Consider the following 23,864-nt stretch of genomic DNA (forward strand, 5'->3'; position numbering starts at 1 on the left):
TCCACAATATGTATTATATATTTTATTTTTTTCATACTATTTGCCATTTCCAGCGTTAGCGAGGTAGCATTTAGAACAGAGGACTGAACCTTTGAGGGAATACCCTCACTGGGCCCCCTTCTCTGTTCCTTCTTTTAGAAAATTAAAAACGAGAGGGGAGGATTTCCAGCCACCCGCTCCCTCCCTTTTAGTCGCCTTCTACGACACGCAGGGGATATGTGGGAAGTATTCTTTCTCCCCTATCCCCAGGGATATATATAAAAGTTTGCCACATGATGAATGAAGAAAAGACCCCTGTCTGTGATTATATGCCTCTATCTGTTCATGTGCGAGTCTGTGCATGTATGTGTCTTGGGTTCTTAGTGACGTACACCGCTAAGTGTCCGACATAGAGAATCTTTCGAAGCCGAAGTTCGTCCAGGGCTTCTCATCACTTCGGAGTCGCCTCCTTCAGCTGCGTCGTTGTGACCTTCTTCCATCCATTACTTTCCAGTCATTAGACGTGAGGGACTTTGCGTATCTCCCACTGAGAAAATCATGCATTTGAACTGCTCGTTGTGCAAAACATGTAAGAGTACACAGTGTATGAAAGGGGGGTTATTGTGCATCTCCCACTGTGAAAATCATGCAAATTGCCTAATCGTCGTACTCTGCTTGAGTAAAGAGAGTATGTGGTGAAGGCAATTACCAGATGACGCCATCATGCTGATAATACTCCTCCGTCAACTTCGTCCTATAAGAGGAGAGAGAGAGAGGCTAGCATGTGATGCAGTGGTGCAAGTTCAGTCTGTCTCCTCTCTGAACATCTGTCCGTTCGTGTCTTTGTGTGTCTGTCCTTCTCTCCGATACCTAAAGGTGAATTAGTATCTCTTCTGTAATCCACTGTAATAATGAACATCATGGGAGACATGCAAATTAAGTATCAATATCTCTCTTCCCCCCCCCCCCCCCCTCGCTCTCTCTCTCTCCACTGAACTACAGAGACTATTTCCCAGCCAACAACTAATATGCCCCGTGGGTTTCAAACTTGCATGGCTTGGGGGTCATTCCAGTCCAGTAAGTCTATATAAGTTATCATAGTTCCAGGAAATTCCTCATGAATACATACATGTTCCTTTATACCTAAGAGTCTTACCCGAAGACCTGAGGACGATGTTAACTATGGCACGGTGAGACCAGGACACTCCAGTGGTTCCACTCACCCCCCTCCAAAGATCCCAGGAGGATCGTCTGGGGTCTGTGGGGCGACCGATAACGATCACGACCAAGGCAATAACAGACCCGCTGCAGTCACTGCTTGGATAAAGATATGATCCATAAGTCCTTCTTGCCCTCACTCACTGCTTGAGAGTCTGCCTCTGGTGGATATGTTACGGACTTACCACGTCCGTCCTCGTCCGATGCTTTTGTACGTATTCATTCGTGAAAATTGTCCGTGGTGACGTGCGCCTCACTACATCAGACAGCTCGAGGCGTCGTCAGTCGGATCTTAATTTCTCTTCCCCGTGATGCTGGTTCAGCCTCCTCTTGGGAGATGAGGTGCTTGCCTGCACCTCTTTCGCCAGATTGGAGTGAAGGCACAGGTAAGCGTCTTCGTTCCTGCGGTGTTGCCACGGTCGACTGTGGTGCGTGCGAGTGCCGTGCGTTGATGGGTTGGGTTCGATTACGTTGGGTTACAATAGATGACGTTAGACTATGTTATATAAGGTAGGATTAGGTTACGTTAGACTGTGTTATATCAGGTTGGATCAGGTTACGTCAGACACCCTGAACTTTAACTTCTAGATGACTAGTGCGTGGTTGGGTTACCAGACCTCATCTACGATGCTACGTCGTCAACCCACACCATTGGCACAAGGCGAGGAACAAGGGCATGTACGTGTACTTGAGAAGTCTTTAAGCCTGGGTCATTCTTCTGAGGCTCCTTACTACATGAGAGGATATTTCAGGTCATTATCTATGGCTCTGAAGGATTTCATGATCGAAGCAAGAAGACGAGATCGGAAATTTGAAAACTGAAGTAAGAAAGGAAAGAACAAAGGAACGTGAAGAAAGAAGTGGGGATGGTGACGCTGAGTGGTGACAGAATGATGGCCATAGATGGTGCATCGAGATTGGTGCAACAGACTGGTGACAGAGAGTGGTGAAATCAAGACATGCCGGGATACGGTTGTCAGCATAAGCCACGAAACAAATCTGTCAAAACAATCTTGAGAGAAAAAAATCTCAAAACATTTCAACTCTCTCTCTCTCTCTCTCTCTCTCTCCTCTCTCTCTCTCTCTCTCTCTCTCCTCTCTCTCCTCTCTCTCTCTCTCTCTGTATTCACACTCATATTTCCTTCATCTTTTCGAGTATGTTGACAGGCCGATAGCCTACACCAGCAGAGAAGGAACCTAATTAGCTGCTTTTGTAAGTCATTCACTCCGTCCCTTTCATCTAATACTCAAGTGTACCTTCAGGTTGGGAGAAAAAAATAGGCGGTGGGTGAAAGTTAGGAAGGTATTAGTTTTCGTTGAGAGAGAGAGAGAGAGAGAGAGAGAGAGAGAGAGAGAGAGAGAGAGAGAGAGAGAGAGAGAGAGGAAGCGGAGGAGAGTAATGATCATTATCTTCAATTTTTTTTTCCATGATGGCCTTCATTATGGAGGATTACGTTAAGATCCAAACCCACCAGTAGGTAACTAGATCATCTTTTGCCATCGTAACTTGGTACCTATATTTTCCTGCTGATTCGCGACCCACTTTTGTCTGCAGAGAACGCTGCTGTTACTCGAATTTTGACGAAGAAGAAAAGGTCACTTCTTTGGCTAATTAGGATTCCGAGCCGTCATTCCAGGAAGGCGATAATGAACGTTAATGATACAGTGACGTCATCGCTACATGAACCGTTGCTTTAACGCAGAGGATCGCAAACTAGGGCGGAGGAGGGGAAAAAATAGGTTGCTGTCTGTATCATGACTGAGCGAGAGCCCTGAATACCAGATACTTTTCCAGATACATCGTTGGGAAACGCCAGCACAGTGACAAAAATGGGTAACTAGTCTACTCTTCAAAGCGCTAGAGGGACACGTCCTCCAGAGGGAGTGACTGAACATGAAGAAACATTGCATGAAAATGTTATGTTATCCTGCATGTTTCCCGCAACGCTCTTGCACTAGCAACTGAAAATGAAAATTTTCAGAATGTCTCGTATATTTCTCCGTGGTGATTGCTCAACCCTCTTTCTCATTCGGGTAAAAGATGGTTATTTTTTCTATCATTCATCGGCATTTCTGTAGTTTTTTCCCCAGTTACTCCGCTTCGCCTGTTCATTTCGTTCGTTCCGTTTCCATGCTTACTAAACGCTAACTAATGTTATTTTCTGGTGGAGTTCCTTCCGTCAGAATAAACGATCGTTAATAAAAAATGCGAAGTACTTTTAAAAAAGACACTAATTATCGTTAACAAGTCCTGGATGTATCCGTGTAACGTTTTGTTAATCGCATCAAAAATCATATAATTGCAGTTACGAAACAATTTCTCTTTCTCTCGTTGGTATTATTTACGAACTTACGCAATGGCGTCCGAGTTTAGAATATTTCATGACGTCATATGGACGAAACATGATGTGTATTTCTTCACTAAGGATGTATGAGGCCAGGGAACTGTGGTATGTATGTACGAGGGTTAGTTATACATACAATATATGGCCTTAGATCCGTCTGGAACTCTTTAAAGATCATGATTTTTCGATTGGCAGTTATGACGGCCTTGTGAACCCCAGCAGTCGAGTGACCTGAAACTCATGATAACCAACCACCCACTATATGTTTCATGTTCGCTACCTCGCTAAGGCGGGAAACGGCGGTCGAGTATGAAAAATAGAATAAAAAATGGCTATGCCATGATTTCAGTCCACGTAATTCTCATAAAGCAGTCTGAGAGAAGTGTTTATCACAGGTCACGACGCCTGACCTGATGACCTCTACATCAGATGACCTTTACTCACAAAGAACATGCAAGCGATGCTCCAGGCAACACACGAGAACGATATCGTGGTCAACACCCACAGGATGGTCGTGTGGGTCTGGAAAGAACCGGAATGGTTTGGTAATAAAGTCGAATCCATCAGAGGTGAAGACTTTGAGATCTATGGTGCTTCTCTCTCTCTCTCTCTCTCTCTCTCTCTCTCTCTCTCTCTCTCTCTCTCTCTATATATATATATATATATATATATATATATATATATATATATATATATATATGCTGGTAGCCACAAGGAAAATGAAACACGACAATTTTCCCTGTGGCTACGAGACTACTGGTGAATCACATGTTCTTTTGTGATGTACCTGCAGCCCAGATGGAAGCCCTCGTCACAGAGCACAAACACAGTGCTGGCAAGACACTTAACCTCGGGGTCTCATTGATCATACATGCGCGCGTGCTGTACACATGCGCACCACCCGGGATCAACAGGGTAGACGCACGTGCAAGCGCCCGTGCGCACGGCTAGTGTTGGGAGCGCATGTCGGGCCATCTTCCAGTGGATGTGTCAGAGAAGAACCTGAGCCACTCAGGAGGGAGTAACTTGAGATGGAACGCATGATACATAAAAACAGATACTGGAAACAACAGCACATCTCTGCATGCCACTCAACACCACAACATATAAATGCACAACGATGTATATATATATATATATATATATATATATATATATATATATATATATATATATATATATATATATATACATGATGTAGTTGTTGATGCAGTCACTTCTCATCTTGCTAACAGGGGTGTCCCACAGGGTTGTGTTCTGTCGCCTTCTCTGTTTCTTTTCGTCATAAATAACATTTGTTATCCTTCTTCATCCTGTGACTCTGTTCACAGTTACGGCCAGGATTCCCCTCTGGATGTCTGAACTGTTTACCTCTGCTCTTCACTCGATACCTGTTCTTGTTCTCGCACTGAGCATCACTCTTACTTCCGACGTTATGCAGCATCTTAGATTGAGGTAGTAGTATCATGTTTTGATACAGTAGTGCAAAAATGGCATACAGGTGGTACATCTGTGATGCTCCTTGTCCATCTCCCACTTGGCCAGAGTGGAGTCATAAGGCCTTCGTCTCAATGACTTTCCAATTATCACCTCTCTTCTCTCTCATATATATATATATATATATATATATATATATATATATATATATATATATATATATATATATATATATATAATGTGCAAACATGTAGAGCTACAGGAAGACGAGAGAGAGTTTCAATTAAGCATCTTGGCATGCAGTGATCTTGGTCCCAGGAATTAATATTGTTGATTTACAACCGTGTATGTCTTGTTATGAGGCGGCTCCGTGTGCGTAAGTGTGTGTCTGTGTACATGTGTATTTGTCTGGATATACATATATATATATGTGTGTGTGTGTGTGTGTGTGTGTGTGTGTGTGTGTGTGTGTGTCTTTAAGCTACCTATTTCTGTACATATGAGAACAGAGAGACGTATATATGGCTTTGCCAGCAATTAAGGATTACCCGGAGGCTGGAGGCAATACAAGCCTGAGCCACAAGGTTGTTTATACGACGGCAGGAGGTTAGTTAGGGAGGCCAGGGAGACGATGAAGACCAACAGGGTTAAGAGGATATGGTAGTAAGGCAGACGTATCTTGATGTTTGCAAACATAGTAGGTAAAGTGTTAAGGCGTTTCATACCCCAGACACTAGAAGATCAACATCTACGATTTCTACGACTGACGTATTAATTTACATGGATATGTGAAGAGAAGTAGAAATACCATCCTCACAATTGTAAGTATTCGATACCTCTCAATTACAGAGTGCATGTGAGACCTCTCAATCACTGAAGGTATCTGAGACCTCACAAGGGAAAGTAGTAAGTCTGACAACATTTCTTTCCCTGAGAAGGTTTAGTAAATTCTGTTTGTACGTAAAATGTTTGATTTCATATCACAGTATGATAATACGGCACTGTATATCATGGCACTGTGTGATATCATGGCATTGTATGATATCATGGCACTGTATGACACACATTGACTGCATCGATGAATCTCTATACCACAAATCTTCATTTAGCTGGCTATGTAGTTATTCATTATCGTGGAGGAAAATGTATGGAGGTATACCATGTTTGATTAGGCTGCGGTGAATTTACGTTCGGGAATATCTTCAACAGGTTGAGGGAGTCCTTTAAACGTCTGAAGAATTATTTAACACGCTTGCAGAGTCCTTTAACACGTTTGTAAGAGTTCCTGAACACGGGAGAGTCCTAAGTTAGAAACGTCCCCTGAGTCAGACTGGCTCTCCTACTCAGTCATATTGGATGTCAGATGGAATGATTCACCCAGGGAGGGATATGGCGGCGGTGGCGGCGGTGGTGGCGGCGGTGGTGAAGGTCAGGGCGAATTAATCGTCACCCTGAACGGATCCACGAGTGGAGAGGGGGTGGAGGAGGGGGGAGTGTCGCAGTGCGTACGCACCCAGTGTTGACCGTGTGTGTGTGTGTGTGTGTGTGTGTGTGTGTGTGTGTGTGTGTGTGTGTAAAAGTTATATATCTAACCTAGACGTGCATTATGTCTACACATCTACAATGGTCTCATTGCAGTTCGTTTTCATAAATAATTCTCCTAATTTCCTCAGTCATTACCAAGATTACATTTCCTGCGGAACTTAATACAGTAATCCCCTTTATAGCTCTTCTGGTCATTCGTTACGTCCTTCCTCTGGGTACACTCACTGTGTCCATCTGTTTTCGGAACCCCTCAAATGCAATGGTTGCAATGGCCTGAGGGTTGACCTGACTGACTAAAGGTTCCGGTCAAAGGCCAAGCCATCATACACAAGGGTCATGCTAGCTGTCTTGCAAGTTATTCTCATTCCAGGTTTACCCACCCTCATCGCCTTACTTATTTCGCCCACTCTCGAGTCTTCCCGCATCTCACGGTTTCTTTTCCCCTAAGTTTCCTTCGATTTCCTGCTCTTCCTGCCCATTACCAGTCCTTCCTCTGAACCCGACGGACTTACCATGCTTCCCCGGCGTCTATAACGATACTCAGTAACCCTTCACAGCTTCCTGTGGCTCTCCCACAACCGTCCTCCTCCTCCGACATTAACTTCCCTTCTCCTCACCTTCCTTACTTTCTTTCATCCTCTCCATACGTCTTTTATACACAATGTACAATGAATTTAGCTCCGCAATGTATTTTACAGATCTTCACCAAGGCTTATATATATATATATATATATATATATATATATATATATATATATATATATATATATATATATATATATATATATATATCCCTCTGAACTCATCTTCATCTTACTCTTATTCATCTGTTCTTTTCCACTTTGGAACTCGTCCCTCTCCTTATGTCGCCTTGCTCCCCTCTTAGTATCCATTTTCCTTTCCCATTCCATTATGCCGTGTCCCTCCCTCCTTCCCTGCGACCTCTCGGTAGTCTTCTTCTCAGGGCAATCAGGATTCAGCAAGAAGATGGCCGTTATTCTGGTGGACTGGGCGCCGCTCAGTCGCATTAAGAGGCGAAATGTATAAGGTATTGGCACTATGCTGCCCCGGGCCTTCAATTGCCTTCGTATTTAGCTTAAGTCATGGATGTCTTGAAAGGGTAGACTGACCACTGTATGTGTGCTAACTTGAGGGATGTACCAAGACATGTATTTGTACACATGCACGAATACGTCAGTACCAAATACGCGTATCTTTTTCCATACATAAGCCCACCATTAATGTATACATGTATATTTATACATACACAAGTACGCCAGTGATCCATACATGTATCTATCCACACACAAAGACTTCAGTAATGCATATATGTATCCTTTAACTTACAAGAGTATGTCAGTAATACATATACATGTATTTGGATCCATAAATCACTGAGTACGTCATTAATACAAACCACTAGATAAAGACATAAGCGTTTCCTCATCTTTAATACACCTGTAACAATTTTCTCGCCTGCACGTCTGTGTGGACCCAAGATATATAATGTTTGCTTTACGAGCTCCATTTCCAAGTTTAAATTTAATAGAAGCCGGGAAGTTTAAAGTCAAGAATTCCCACGAGTCTCCTAAACCTGGTTCTGGCTGTGACCTTCCCTTCCCCCGTGTTTGAACACAGGGGAATCTTACAATATACAGTGATGGGGGGGGGGGGGGGGGGGGGGTGCTGTAACTATGAGACAATCCTTTTCTTTCTCTCATTTTCGCCACCTGGGATCTTCAAAGCAAGAGGAACGAGTTCAGTTCCGAGCCCTGGTATGAGAGAGTGAATACGTCCGTAAGAGATCTCATGAACAAAACAGGTCTATGGAAAATTTAGTGAGTGGAGAACAGTGATCCAGACGTCTGGTTCCTGGAACTGAACCCGGGTCTCATTGGCTCTGAACCCAGAGGGTTATCCCTTGCGCTGCGAAGCCATTTCCTGAAAGGTCCTTAAGGAAATGTAAGAGATTATTCTCTTGTAAAATATATGAGGAAATGCAGCCAGAGGGCATTATACCTTCTGCCTCTGTTCACCATCTGTTGTGCCCCATCAGATACATGAATGCAATTACTGTTATATGAAAGATTATAACTGGAATTAGCATAAAGAGAAGAGTTACGTAGTTCATCAAACTGGAGCAAACAATATCCGATCCTTTATGGAGAACTTTGTTATTTCTGATTCGATTTCAACTCCGTCCAAAATAAGCTTCAGGTGGTGATGACGTCAACGTCAGGTGTTGATGACATGTATTCAAGCCAGGAAAGTCAACACACACACTCACATCAGGAGAGTCCATACGTGCACTTCCCTCAGTAGAGTCAACTCATGCACTTTGGTCATGCGAGTCAATGCATGCGCTCATACCTGGAGAGTCAATACCTGCATTTACTTCAGGAGAGTCATTACAAGGACTCGCATCAGGAGGGTCAATACATGCGCCCACGTCAGGAGAACTTTTAACCCTCCCGTTTCTGAACTGTTTACTGTGGGTGAATTTCACTTCTGCCGTTGTTGTATACCTTGGCTTCCAACCCTCGTGGCAGATCGCGTGTTCTGCGCCGCTCTTTAAACCTCTGTGGCTTCATTACACTTTTAAATTTATTCTAAGCGTACATTCAGCCTCTCGCTTTCCATGCTCCAATCCAGGCAGTTGGGTTTTTAATATCGCCAGCTCGGGGGGTAAGGCCCAGCCATAAGTTAAGCGTCGGTTTATAGAATTAAACGCCTGATCCCGAACACTGGAGCGTCTGGCCTCCCCCGAGCTCTCCGCCATCAACCACTGGATATAGTTAAAGGTGAGACTTCGGAGATATGGCTAACCTAACACTTAAGGGATCGGACCAGAGCAGTACCACCTGATCACAGGCTTCAGCACCTCTGCGTCAGGAGGGCGAGTACCCCTCTAGGCGGCACCTGGTGTCGTCTGAAACAAACGTGTGGTCACGGCGAGACAGCCCCTGCTCTCCCTTGAGCTAAAGATCCGATCTAATTGTTCCGGTTTGGTTATCGAGCTAGAGGCGTCCTTCCGGGCCCTAATTGGCTCGTTAGGCCGGAGTACTTAGGTGGCAGTCGGGATTAGTTTTGAGAATACTGGTAATGATAATAGTCATACCTTTCAGTCAGTCTGTATGATTCTGTACGCCTCTGTCTCCTTCATTCAATCTGTTTTTCTATCAGTTTCGTCTCTCTCTCTCTCTCTCTCTCTCTCTCTCTCTCTCTCTCTCTCTCTCTCTCTCTCTCTCTCTCCACTATCGGCTATTGGTCTTTCAATGAACATCGGCAAAAATGAAAATTTTCTTACGGTATCCCTTCCCGTGCCAGGTCCCACACACACGGATGATCCCAGCATGATGTATCACTCCATGAAGCTAGGTTCTCTACTAGTATATCTAGTAAACAGTAGATGAATTGTGCGTGCTAGTAATTAACTAGTGCAGTCGGGTACACAACGCCCAGAGGCTAGTATTAGTTTAGGTAATCAAATGAATTCAATTTTTCAAGAGGTTAAGAAGGAGTCTTGGTATATCATTCGTATAAAGAAATTGTTTGATGATAAGGTATGAAGACACAACTAAGAGAACAATACAGTAAAAACTAGAAAAGGAAACAGAAGGGAAAATTTCCCGTCCGCGCAGCAGATATGAAGGTGAAGCTAAGCAACAGAATCAAATCTGCCGAAGACACGAGAGCAATAGTGTGTTTCCCCTACCCAGGAAGACGCGGTATAACAACAACAGAGTGTCAGCTAAGAACGAGCAAGACGGCGACGACGACAAATCTTTTGCGAGTCAAACTGCCAGGAGGCGTTCTTATCTGAGGGCATTTAAAGATGACGTAGCTTTCTGTATACAACCTTCTCTGCCACACTACCTTCCCTGGTCTACCTCCACAGCGCCAGCGCAATAGCGTCTGTAGCTGCCATAGTTTACGTCTGTGGAGAATCGTCAAATAATTCCTGGAGAGGTTAGGTCCCATATCGCCTCAATGAAGAGATAAACAAATGAATTTGATATTACCCTTGATGGAATGCATCGTGGAAGAAAACGGGAGAACAAACAACAAGAGGAAATGTACACAAAACATTTATAATTTACCGAAATTTAATATAAACATCTACGAGGATGAGTCTTGACTTATCAAACTTCGAGGAAAAAAATCCAAGATTATAATAATACACTTAATAAAGATAACGTAGAACGAATATGTAATTATAAAATTAAAATGTACTTTCCTCTTTCGATGATTGAATCATCAACCAAAATCTGTGGCTTCAAGGAAGAAACTTGAAAAAAAAATAAGAATTAAACAACATACCAAAAGAGCTGAATCTATTTCGAGAAAGCTCCTATGAAGTGTCCATTGATCCCTTCCACTAAGATTATCTTCGATCAATGGAAAGAATCTTCCCCTTATTTCTACCAAATGACCGACCTTCCTATGTGGTGGTGTCATATGCTTTCTGGCAGCTCTGTGTATCGTCTACAACAGAGCTCACTCTCTCGTAGAAATCTAGGTGATCCGTTGCACATGCGCTCCTTTGCCTGAAACCATTTCGTCTCCCGCTAAGGTAATTTCTTCTCTGCCTGGAATAACCCGTTAACTTTCCGATCATTTTTTCCATTACCTTAGAAACTACACTCATCAGGGAGACTGGTTCACAGCTCGTCGCATCCTCCCCAGTCTTTTTTGCTTTGAAATGGGCGTGATGGTTGCTCCCATCCACATTATGAACAGCTTTTCAAGTCGTCTGTCAAATGTGTTTGCGCACATCTTCACCACATTTGGAGAAATATCATCTGGACCATGAACGTGTGTGTGTGTGTGTGTGTGTGTGTGTGTGTGTGTGTGGTGTAGGCTACATAGTTGAGAATATTCATAAGTTTGGAGCCACCTTGCCAACGGGTCAGGGTCGTACATAACGCCATCTCCTGGGGTGTGTGTGCGTGTGTGTGTGTGTGTGTGTGTGTCTGCATCGGAGGTTAGTAGCTGAAATAAAGTCAAGGTTTTATATTCTTGTGGCATATTGCAAGCTGGAGTTATAGTCGTAAATACACACACACACACACACACACACACACACACACACACTATACTAGTTCGCCCTTTCCCGAATATCAAGGTAGCGCTGTGAACAAAAGGCGAACGGCTTCGATTGTTACCACCTGCCATCAACGACCATTTCATATGTTCTGGTTCAGCCCCAATGACAGCACGTCGCTAAGCGCTGTGTACACCACATCGCATATCTTTGCCCTCACAGATAGTGCGACCTCTCGTGCAACACATTCCTCACTACACACATGACCTCTGACCTCACATACCCACCCTACGGTTGACTTCATCACCAGGTGTCCCCTGCCACGTCCACTCCATCGTGTCAAAACACGCTCCACTTCCTCCCGGCTCCCTCCATGCAAACTCACACTTGACTCTCTCTCTCTCTCTCTCTCTCTCTCTCTCTAAACGTGTGTGTGTTAATTTGTGACTTACCGTATCGTCCTTGCCCAAACCCCCCCCCCCTCCTCCGTCTGTAAAAATGTTGTAATCTCACTTTTGATTTCTAAATCAACTTCTCCCGTGTGTCTACAACCTTATTTCTTTTATATTACGATTCTTTCCCAGCAACGATTTTTTCTTTCAATTTCTACTTTATGTTTTTTCATCATTTCTCTTTCTAAAAGAAGATCGCAGTATTTGCCTATAATTTTCTGGGCTTTTTCATTCTTAATACGAAAAGTCTCGAGAGTCTTTTTTCCATGAATATGAAATATGTTCTTGGTCTGTCAGCCATCTTTGTTTCTCAGCTCATCTATCACATTCTCCTTTCATTATTCAGAAACAAAGAGAAAGAAGAACAATCTCGCCACTGAATAATTTCTTTCTTCATTCATATTTCTTTCAGTTTAAGTGTTTATCCCATTGAGTAACAGAGTTCCTTACTTTCTTGCTCCATTCCATTCTCCCATTCAGACTTTTCTCTCTCTCTCTCTCTCTCTCTCTCTCTCTCTCTCTCTATATATATATATATATATATATATATATATATATATATATATATATATATATATATATAGAAGTAATGTCAATAAACTGAACCAGGTCATTGAAGCGTCCGGTGTAAACCATGGAAAGGTGTGTGGGGCCTGGTTGTGGATAGGGAGCTATGGTTCCGGTGCATTACACATGACACCTGGAGATCGGATGTGGCCTTTCTTCGTCTGTTCCTGGCGCTACCTCGCTAAAGCAGGAAATTTAATTTCTTGTATAAACTTGTTGCTTATTGTTATAAATATATTTCTCTTTATAACTCTTCCTTTCTCGTTCTCTTTATCTCTGTTTCTCTCGTACTCATATTTATCTACTTACCTATTTATCTATCTGTCTATCTATCCATCTATCTATCTATCTACCAGTAAACGCATTACACCCCAACGCCGTTGATTTTATGAATACACAATGCATGACCTCGTATTTATGGGAAACAAATCCTGAATACAGAAGTAATTACAGCAGGTTCCTGACACATTCACTGAGGTATGGAGACAAAGACAAGACAAGTAATGACTCGTAGAATGTAATGCATTATTCAGGTCAACTGTCGTTGACACTAGAGGTCTCAACTCATTGTATATTCAAAGTAGAGTTAGTAAGAAGACAAAGTGGCGTGTTAAGTGTTCGTAAGTGAATGTGGTAGTAATGATAATCATGACATACCCAAAAAAAAAAAAAGTATCAGAAAACATGAAAAAAATGTCAAGAAATAGTAATAGTAATAATTGTAATGATAAAAGAAGTGATCAAAGACCACATACCAACGACTGCGCATATTCCAAGAAAAAAGTTCAGCCATCAAAAGCCCTACAGACTTCACAAGGAAGACTTAACACTCAAGAGCTTAGAACACGGTGGTACATGCGGACGAAGGAGACGTCTGCCAGCGGCCCTACCTCACACCCTAACTGTATGTAGGACTCCAGACCTGCGACCAGCTCACCTCTCCGCCGTACCATAACCCTCTCGTCGTGCGTCCTCTTGTGCTGAGCGCGCCCGCGGGGCCACGGCGTCCACAAGTACTTCGTTCACAAGTGGACCTCGGCGAGTTGGGTTGGAATTGACACGTCCCAGGCTGCTGCCAATACTGACCCAAAACTCAGTTCCAGGGGTTAGCGGAGGCGGCTCGACTCCTGAGGCCACTCCACGCCCACATGGCAACCCGAAAAAGAGGGAAATGTGTCTGGCTGGCGACAGCGGTGTTACCAGGTGCTGTGTGTCTGCTCACATCCTCCCTGCCCCGATATATAAACTAGGTTCGCGGAGGTCACATAGTAGCGCAAGAACACTGGCAAATGAGGTACGAGCTCTTCAGTGACGCTGTCCTTTTTCTCGCCCAGGGTGAACCTACCAGACTACTTTGCTATCGTCACAACTTAAACTACCAAACTACCACAGGTGACACGGCAGACACCGTCCGGGTTGACAATGTTGAACAACTTCGCTGTCATGTCATTTTCGTGACACACACCATCTTTATATCTTACATACGTAATGTACATAGTCCCATATGTATGGTTCATATCAGGCTGTACCTGCACTAGCTTATCATACATACACCCCAGTGAGCGGGGAGGCTACCAGCAGGTCACGACGGTGTGATGGCCAGTATTTCACTTCTTGTTTTCGTCATTAACACAAAAAAAAAAACTTGGCCAACTTCGGAAACAACGAAAGTCACTCCAAACCTCTCGCAGGAACAGAGGGAAATAAAAAAGCTATATAATTTTGAGGGAGAAGCTGAAACAGAAACAGCTAAAGCTTCTTGAATTTAGCTCTCACAACCTCTTCACCCAACATTTCAAAACTCAGACAAAGTTTAGCAGCTTCGGAACCCGCGCGTCTTGCCACATTTTCAACCCTTTAGTATCTGGAGGCACGAGTATCTCAGGCGCTTGTTTACGGCTCGGAGTTTGGGGCCCGTCAGTTCCCCAGGCCGCCCGCCGTAGCTCAACCGGTCTCGCGAGGCTTATACATCGCTTAGTCTGGGGGAGCCCCTCACCTCCCCAACCCCGGCCGACGTGAGGCTGGGAGAAGGGTCGGGGAGAGAGAGAGAGAGAGAGAGAGAGAGAGAGAGAGAGAGAGAGAGAGAGAGAGAGAGAGAGAGAGAGAGAGAGAGAGAGAGAGAGCAGCAAATGTCAAAGAGCAAAATCCTGAATGGGACCGTCTACAGTGGGAGGAACGTACGGAGATATGAGACACCGGAAGGTTAGAAGAAAAGCTGAAAGAAGAAACCAAGATCTGGCCGAGGGAAAGATGACCCCGGAGGAACGCCTTAGCTGGAAGCTCCAGCAGACACGACACTCGCAAGACATGGAAGGAGAAGTAGGTGACGGGAGTTCCCGAAGTCAACCCAGAAGGATGTCCAAGAGAAAGGGATTCCGGGACGCTGGGGAGAATCGTTGGGAGGCCAAGGGATAGATAGGGTGGGATATAAGGAGGAATAAACCAGGAGATGGGAGAGACTACCGCAAGACAGAAGCTGAAGAAAAGTAAGAAATAGCAAGACGGGAGGAAATGGAAACCGTTAATTGGCTTTTTCCAGAAGAGATTCCAGGACGCCAAACGTAAATGGCCGTAAGAAATGAAAGAGGCAGGAACGAAGAGAGAGTTAGAGAAAACTTCCGAGAAAGAGAAGATGGAAGAAAGGTAAAGCAGATTGCAAAACAAAAAAAATGAGTGTATCAATTTCCAGTACGGGAAATCTGGAACAGATTTTCAGAAGATACTTATAGCACGTCTGGAGAGCAGGAAACACCTCCAGGGAAAGACACTGGAAAGCAAGGAACAGAGAATTTACGATGGAAAATGAAAAGAAATACTACAGACCATCCAACACGGAATGCAAACTTCGGGAGATAAAACAAAATGGTGGTGAAACGAGATTCATATGAAAAAAAAGAAAAAACAAAAGGAAGGAAAGAAAGAATAGAAAAAAGGAACAAAAGGAAATGTAAAGCGGCCCCGATATCCTACCCAACCAGGGTGCCCAAAAGCGGAAAGACTTGGAGGAACTTTTGCAATGGAGATCCTGGGAAAGAATCGTACGAAGAGATAAAACGAAGCACAAATAAAAATAAGACTTGGGGGATTTTACAAAAGGGCAGTTAAAGGGACTTAAGAGAATGAAGGGACAAAAAGTTAATGGAAGAGGAAGAAATTGGTGATTGAAGACAGGGGAAAGACGACAGGATATACATTGAAGGAAAGGAAAAGTTACTGAATATAGAGTACCATGCGAAATATATATATATATATATATATATATATATATATATATATATATATATATATATATATATATATATACACACAATTGCTGGACTTTCTTTTTTCGAAAAAGTACAGCTTCGAGGCTGCGTGTCAGGCAGGAGGAGGGAAACGATGTACTCCTTGGGGAGCAGGAATGTCCTCCAGGAGACTGCAGTCCTCCTTTCCCTGGAGTAGCGATGATACATCATCACCTACTGTGTCAATACTCACTAGCGGAGCAACGACCTGCAGGCGGAGTACGGTAACTCTTGAGAAATGTAACCGAGCTTAATGTAAGACCTGAGACTGAGAAAGAAACATCTATCAAAGAAAATGCAAAGAAGAAACTTCAGGGTAGAAATTTACACAAACTTATAAATTTGAACAAAAAAATAATAAATGGAATGACGTAACGAAAATGGATGCAATTCCCCCACAAAACTATTTAAGCCACAGGATGATGAAGTAATCCTGAGAGACAGATTAATACAGAACTTGAAGGAAATAGACGAATCTAGATTAATAAAACCGATTAAAAGATCTAAAGTCACCGAGGGAAGTGAAAGAGAACAAAGAAAAAAAGTTTTTATCAATTGGAATGTGTAGACTTGAGGAATGGCTGACGTTGGCTGAATATAATCCTTCAGACGCGAACACAAAAGACAGATTACGAAATCCGATGAAAATGGAACAAATATTATGTACAGGAAATATGAAGGAACACGAATTAGAAATTATTACTCAGAAACGACGACAAAGAGGATTACTGTTGTTATTATTAACTATTAATAATAATGCGACAATATTTCCTAAAGCTGGCAATGATAATGAGGATGATCATCATAATGCTATTAATGAAGGCAGTAATCAAGGTCTTGCCAACAAGTACACATTCAAAACCAGCCATGAAGAGACTGTATATTTTCCGAACATACTTGTTCTGAAAAGCTTAATGTGCAGTAAATTCAAATTATGAAGATGAAGAGGGTGTGGGGCAAGATGGTGTGGGGGAAGATGGTGTGGGAAAAAGGCATAATTTAGCATATACAACAAGGTGTGGGACTATTAACCAAGGTAATTTATGATTTATTAACATGGCTGATTTATGAGGTATTATACTGGTTAACCTACGATTTATTAACGGGGTTAGTTTATGAGGTATTCACCTGCTTAATTGACGTTTATTTACAGAGTTACTTTATGAATTATTTACCTGATCATTTAATATTTGACCAAATGAATGCCATGTGCCAGGCCTTTGTGTCTATTTAAATCTCTGTTCGTCTGTGTGTTAATCTGTACGTCAAGTTACATCATTTACCTTTCCTGATGTCTGTGAGTCTGTATGGATCTTTCTGTTTATTTGGACATTAATATGGGGATCTATTTGTCTGTTGTTGATCTGGATCTGAACTTCGGTTGGTCTGTTTTTTTCCTTTTACTGTTAGCCTTATTTTCTGTCTGGGAATGTCTGTCAGTGCCTCATCGTCTTTCTGTCTGTTTGATATACTATAAAAACAATCCAACTCCTTTACTTGGACAACCCACTGAGAAAAGTGTACGTATAATCGTCAAATCACTAAAGAGAATCCAACTCCCTCCTTCCCTCCCTCCCTACAGGACAACCCCGTTGTGGTGGAAAGTATTTGAAGAGTTCTTACATCACAGAGAATCGAACCCTCTCCTCACTCTGCTGCAAACCAGCCATCTGCTGTAACAAACGTCCTGGCAAGTGTGTGAAACGCTTAAGATCTCATCAGTCGGGGGCTATTCCCAGCTCCCTCAGGAGGCGGGAGCGTCCTACAGAAGGCACACCACGGTAGTTCGAGATTAATTTTTGTCTACAAAACTTTTTTTTTTTATTCTCCCTCGGCTTTCCAAAGACGGAATTTAATACACAATGTATCTTGTTTTTTTCTCCCCTAACAAGACACTTTAATTAGCCGTTAGCGCCTTTATCTCTTAAACTGCCGAGGTGCTTGGCCGAATTACCAGCGATATATGATTCTGTGGCGTGGGAAATAGCACGGAGTTTGGAGATAACTGCCATGGTAAGGACCTGACGGCCGGCTCCTTTGGGAAATACCCTTTTGAGAAGAACAGGTAGGAAGTTACCCCGGAAATGAATTAAGGGAAGCGGTACAGGTCTCGAGCCCCGGTGTATGCGTGTGTGTGTGTGTGTGTGTGTGTGTGTGTGTGTGTGTGTGTGTGTGTGTGTGTTCGGCTTGGTCTTCAGGGAATTCCATTAGGAAGTTATTTATAGAGAGGTGAGAAGATGGCGTCACGGAGACGCCAATGATCCTGAGGAGAGAGAGAGAGAGAGAGAGAGAGAGAGAGAGAGAGAGAGAGAGAGAGAGAGAGAGAGAGAGAGAGAGAGAGAGAGACTTGTCTGATTCACAGCAACTTGAAGGAAATTGAACTCTTGGCTGTGGGAAACACTGTCTCGGGCGAGTAAGTGAGGAAAATTAAAAGGAAAATAGTTCAGAGAAACTGACAGCAGACAGACCTGTCTGGGAGGAGGAGGAAACCTACGTGGTTGGTGGGTGGAAGGTGATGGGTGGAGGTACTTCTGGGAATTAAGATGGTGATGGGTGGAGGTACGTATTGGGAACTGTGATGTTCATGGGTGGAGGTACTTACTAGTAACTTTAGAAGCTGCAAACATCAGTATGAATGCTTAACCCCTTCACCACGACGTTACGACCCTTGAGCACGACAGTACGACCCTTGAGCACGACAGTTCCAACACCGGGAATAAGAGCCTGGTCAGGCCTTATACCTAAGGGTAGTATCATTGTGCTCATGCGACGCATGTGAGAAAATCCGTTTCGAAATAGGTCGAGGTCATCAGCAGAGCCACAGGGTTCTGCCCTGGGACCATCACACTTCTAGATTTATGTAAATAACTTCCCAGAGGGATAGAACTCTTTCTTGAATATGTTTGCATATGATGTAAAGGTCATGAGGAGAGTGAGAAGCGAGGAGGATTGAATCAACTTGCAAGGGGACCGAGACAGAATCCAAAATTGGTCTGATACATATATGATGACATTCAACCCGAGCAAATGTAAAATAATGTGGATAGGACATCTCTGAGTGAGAGGGGCTTGGAGTTAACCTAATTCCTGATCCGACGCCTGAGGCCACATCAAGATTATACTGTAGTGAAGGAAACAAAATGTCAACTGGCTCACGCAGCAAAAACCCTCAAATGTGTGGGTAAGGAAATATTGAGCAGGTGGTTTATATCCTACATACGGCCGAAACTAGGATATGTTTCTCGTGTTTGCTCGCCACACATAAAGAACCAAACAGAGAATGTTACGAGGAGAGCAACAAAGACAGTACCGCTATAAAGAAAGCTAGGGAAAGGCTTGAAGCTTAATTTTCCCACCACGGAAGGGGAAAGAGTGCGGGGTGACCTGATCAAAACTTTTAAGTTTTTAAACCAGATTAATGACGTAGACAGTGAACAGCTCTTCAGAAGTTATGGGGATAGAACATCCAGAGGGCATCACGTGAAATTAATCAAGAAACTTGTTAAAGAAATAAACATTCTTTTATAGGATAAGTTTGGTGGATGAACGGAATACACTGAAAGAGGACGTACTCAATGTCCACGGCAAACAGAAATTCATTCAAGAGATGTGGCCCCACAAGTATAAACTCCTCAATACAGTACAAACACACACACAGACACTTATATATATATATATATATATATATATATATATATATATATATATATATATATACTTGGTAAAACAAATTCAAGTTATTTATCTGCATGTACGATATTTCCATAAACTTTTCCTTTACGTTTCAACATTTGACCTGTGCCACGGTACATTGCCGGTATGATACAAAAGCCATGATTTAAATTCAACGGTCTTTTTCTGCTTCCAGAGCGGTTTGAAATTTTGAATACCAACGGTTCAGGTTCTCTCTCCGGACACGAGATTCGAAACCCCAGTTCTAAGTTTATGAAGGTTCCTGGTTGACTGAACGACTCATCTCTTTTTTTTTCTTTTTTTTCCTACGTGGCGGGAGAGAGTGGCAATGTGTTGCAATCTCAGGATCTAATCCGATCATTGCTGGAAATATGATCTCCTGCTGCTGGCGTCTGGGTTTTAGACATTAAAAGTATGTGATGATCTGTTGTGATATCTTTAAGACAAGACGGATGAATATATTTCTTGAGTACGACGGTACGATCCTCGAGCACGACAGTACGACGTTACGACCTTTGAGCACGACGGTACAAACCTTACGCAAGACATTGAGCACCTCGATACGACCCCTTGACTACGAGGGTACTTTCTAGTATGATGGCCTGACATCTGACTAGACCCTTTAAGGTCAGGTCAAAGGTCAGATCATCATACCCTAGACAAATTTCGCCGTGCTTCGGGGTCGTTCGTGGTGTTCATGATCGCTCTCTCCTGCTCAGTGGTCGCACCAAGCAGTCGTGCTCGTGTCGTACGTCGTGCTGAAGGGTCGTTCTGTTGCGCTCAGGGGTCGTGCCCCCCCCCCCCCCCCAGCCATATCGTTCTCGAGGGGTTAAGTAAAACTCGGTTGCTGGGTGGTTACGACATTGGTCCGCCATTTCGGGGAACATTGGTTCGAGCTTACAGTTACTGCCCGTCGCCCGTGAGAATTGTCCAGCAGGCTGCCGTGTTTATGAGGCCGGTGTATCGGCTTGTGAGGACACAAGAACTCACACTGACCTTAATTGTCGATAGATACAGGTTAATACCGGGTGACCACAACAGGTCATGGCGGAAGGATGAGTTGTTCTTTCTCTGACTCTTCGACTCTCTCTCTCTCTCTCTCTCTCTCTCTCTCTCTCTCTCTCTCTCTCTCTCTCTCTCTCTCTCTCCAACAAATGACAAGAACCCGGGGCCAGTCCTGACAACAAACAGGGCTACCAATCTCAGAAGCCATTCAGGGAGCAGGCATGCCAACTGTTGCTCCTTGAGCGGAAGCCCCCCATTTCCTTGGCTGTGCGGGGAGGCTACGGTAAACCAGCTTAGCGACATCCGAATATTGCCCAGGAAAATGTGCTTGATACGGATATGAGCCCCATATCTTTTAAAGAGGGAAGGTATCTTTCAAGGAGCGAAGATATCTTTTTTAGCGGGAGCATACGCTAAGAATCTAGTCTCCAAGGGATCGTATCCCGGCTTTAGATTGAATGGGTTCAGTAAATTATCTTTTAGATATTTCGGGAGATAATCTGTATCCATATCTCTCGTGCTCGTTGTCTCTCACCAGTTCGACCTCAAAGTCTCTGAGTTTCATTGTATATCATTCTTTCAGTAATCATATATCAATTTTCTCTCTCTCTCTCTCTCTCTCTCTCTCTCTCTCTCTCTCTCTCTCTCTCTCTCTCTCTCTCTCTCCCAACATCAGTCACCTGTCTCTTCGCATCTCATTATCTCTCTAGAAGGCATCTGTAATCAGAGAGAGAGAGAGAGAGAGAGAGAGAGAGAGAGAGAGAGAGAGAGAGAGAGAGAGAGAGAGAGAGAGAGAGACGTCCTACATGTTCCTATTTTTATTTCCCCAAGTTATCCCTAGGGAATTTCAGACCCTCTCACGACGCCCTCGCCATCGTTAGTAATATACTCGGACGTGGGAGGAAGGCAGAAGAACATGTCCACCACATGTCCATTACATGTCCAGGCAGCACGTGGGTCCTGAGCGCCCATCCATTAAGAAACGAATCTGACAGACAACGTTCCATGTTAAACCAGCGAGTCCAATTAAGGGAAGGAACGAAACCACTAATACAGAATCATATGCATATCTTATTACTGGTGTGGGGGATGACGTGCGTGTCTGCGTGTCCATTAGAAGAGAATGGCGTGTGTGGCAATGGGTAATAGACATATCCATTAGCCAAGAGATGACGTGAGTAAACAGAAGGGTTGGGGGTTACAGATGGGGCCCTGGGGAACAGTTAGTGTGGAGGGGGAGGCTGGAATGGTTGGCCCTGTTGCCCGGGTAACATGATGGAGTAGGATGGAGGGGAGGAGTGGAGAGAGAGAGAGAGAGAGAGAGAGAGAGAGAGAGAGAGAGAGAGAGAGAGAGAGAGAGAGAGAGAGAGAAGATTTATACACCTTTGCATGCGTTAAAACCTATAAGTAAACACACACACACAGGACCCACACAGACACACAGACACACACACACACACACACACGATTGTAAAACTCGTTCACCGTGCAGTACAAAAATTCAAATACAGAGAAGCTTACGCCCACACTCACACAGGACCCCCCCCCCACACACACACACACACAGACACACACACACACACACACACACACCAGCACACTCCCACACAGACACTCACCCACACACACACACGCACACACACACACACACACACACACACTCCCACACACACACACACACACACACACACTCCCACACACACACTCCCACACACACACACACACACACACACACACACACACTCCCACACACACAAGGACGCCGTCTCCGTCTTATACTCCCCCAACACACAAAGAGCTATGAATGCATATTCATTGTCCAAGGCCGAAGTTAAGAACGAATCGATATCTGGAAAACAATCACCTTCATGTTTTTGCAGATCGAGGATTCATTCACTACTTTCTCCATTTTTTTTTCATTTTTCATGGAGGATTTGTTCTTGTGTTTTGACGCATAACAGACTTTGGCCAGGGAAAAAAAAAAGAGGGAGAGAAAAAAAAAATAGATCTCAAACAATACGTAGGAATAGCAATTGGTACAATCTATACTCTGGCAACAATACGACTCGCGATACAAAATGACTTTGTCCACAATGCATTGGAAATCCTCGTCAAGAGGGAGAGATGCGGCTCAAGTGAATATTCATAGAAAACGGAGAATCACGATGTTACTGATCTGGTGGGTTTATTTCTCCTTTCATTATTTTCTTAATGGAGTGTGTGTATGAACGGGTGAGGAGAGGAAGAGGAGTGAGAACAAGAGGGTGATCAGAACAGGGAAGAGGGAGTAAGTGGAGAAGAGACAGAGAGAGACATGGAAAGAGGAGGATAAAGACCGGAGAGCGGGATACCCTCTGGCCAGATAAAGCAATGGGTATGTTGTGTGTGTGTGTGATTACCATTTGTGTACTACGTCATTTAGCGTTCTAAATAGGTGCCATATCTTGAATCCTGTGTGCATATACACAAACACACACCAGCCGAAGCTATTCACCCATCGATCGACCAGCCCCGTGGGGAGGATGAACAGCTCTGACTGACTGTGGGCCGACTGCCGCCCAAAGGATTTAAACCCAGGCAGGTCCATTAGTGATTCATGGCCAGTGTGTGTGTGTGTGTGTGTGTGTGTGTCCTTGTTGAATGGAGTATACGTGATATCAGAAAACATGAACACTACTAGAAAAGCTTTCTATGTACATTTCAAATAACACAATTTCATATATATATATATATATATATATATATATATATATATATATATATATATATATATATATATATATACGTTAGGTAAACCCACCTCTACAAGCCAAGAATGTAACATACACAAAATCCCTGACTGCTCTGTTCCTCTCCATAACATCCACATATCAAGATGAAAACCTTCCCTTCCTAATCTACAAGAGTAAACAAAAATGCCTGGATCCCTTATTTATATAATTACAACTAAAAATACAAGTAATTGTGTGTAATTATATCATTATCCCTGTAACTGAAACCGCAGAGAATAAATGACTGTCTTGCCTTCGCCGTGAATCTTAAAATATGCCAAAAATTAAAGGTAATCCGGGTTTCCATCGCGAAATTTAATGCTTGGTTAAAATTCCAGATATGTTCATATGTCTGTTGTTATTCATGGAAAACATCACAGAAATAGCTCGAGTTATCACCCTTAGATAACTCGATCTAGCTCAATCATCTCAGCTGACATGGTTTACCTCAGACAATCTCAGCTGACTCGTTCATGCTAACAGTAAATTATAATAACAATAAAACAAAAACAAGACAACAACAT

At 43.4% G+C, this 23,864-nt stretch overlaps 2 protein-coding genes across 4 annotated transcripts in view; one reads left to right on the top strand and one right to left on the bottom strand.

Moving 5' to 3' along the window:
- Positions 1-23,864, bottom strand: part of LOC139756274 (uncharacterized) — a 490,501-nt gene that overhangs the window by 229,222 nt on the left and 237,415 nt on the right. The gene's annotated exons all lie outside the window — the stretch shown is intronic.
- Positions 1-23,864, top strand: part of LOC139756275 (zwei Ig domain protein zig-8-like) — a 369,804-nt gene that overhangs the window by 89,965 nt on the left and 255,975 nt on the right. The window lies entirely within an intron of this gene.

This window comes from Panulirus ornatus, chromosome 21 (genome assembly GCF_036320965.1).
Source record: "Panulirus ornatus isolate Po-2019 chromosome 21, ASM3632096v1, whole genome shotgun sequence".
NCBI lineage: Eukaryota > Metazoa > Arthropoda > Malacostraca > Decapoda > Palinuridae > Panulirus > Panulirus ornatus.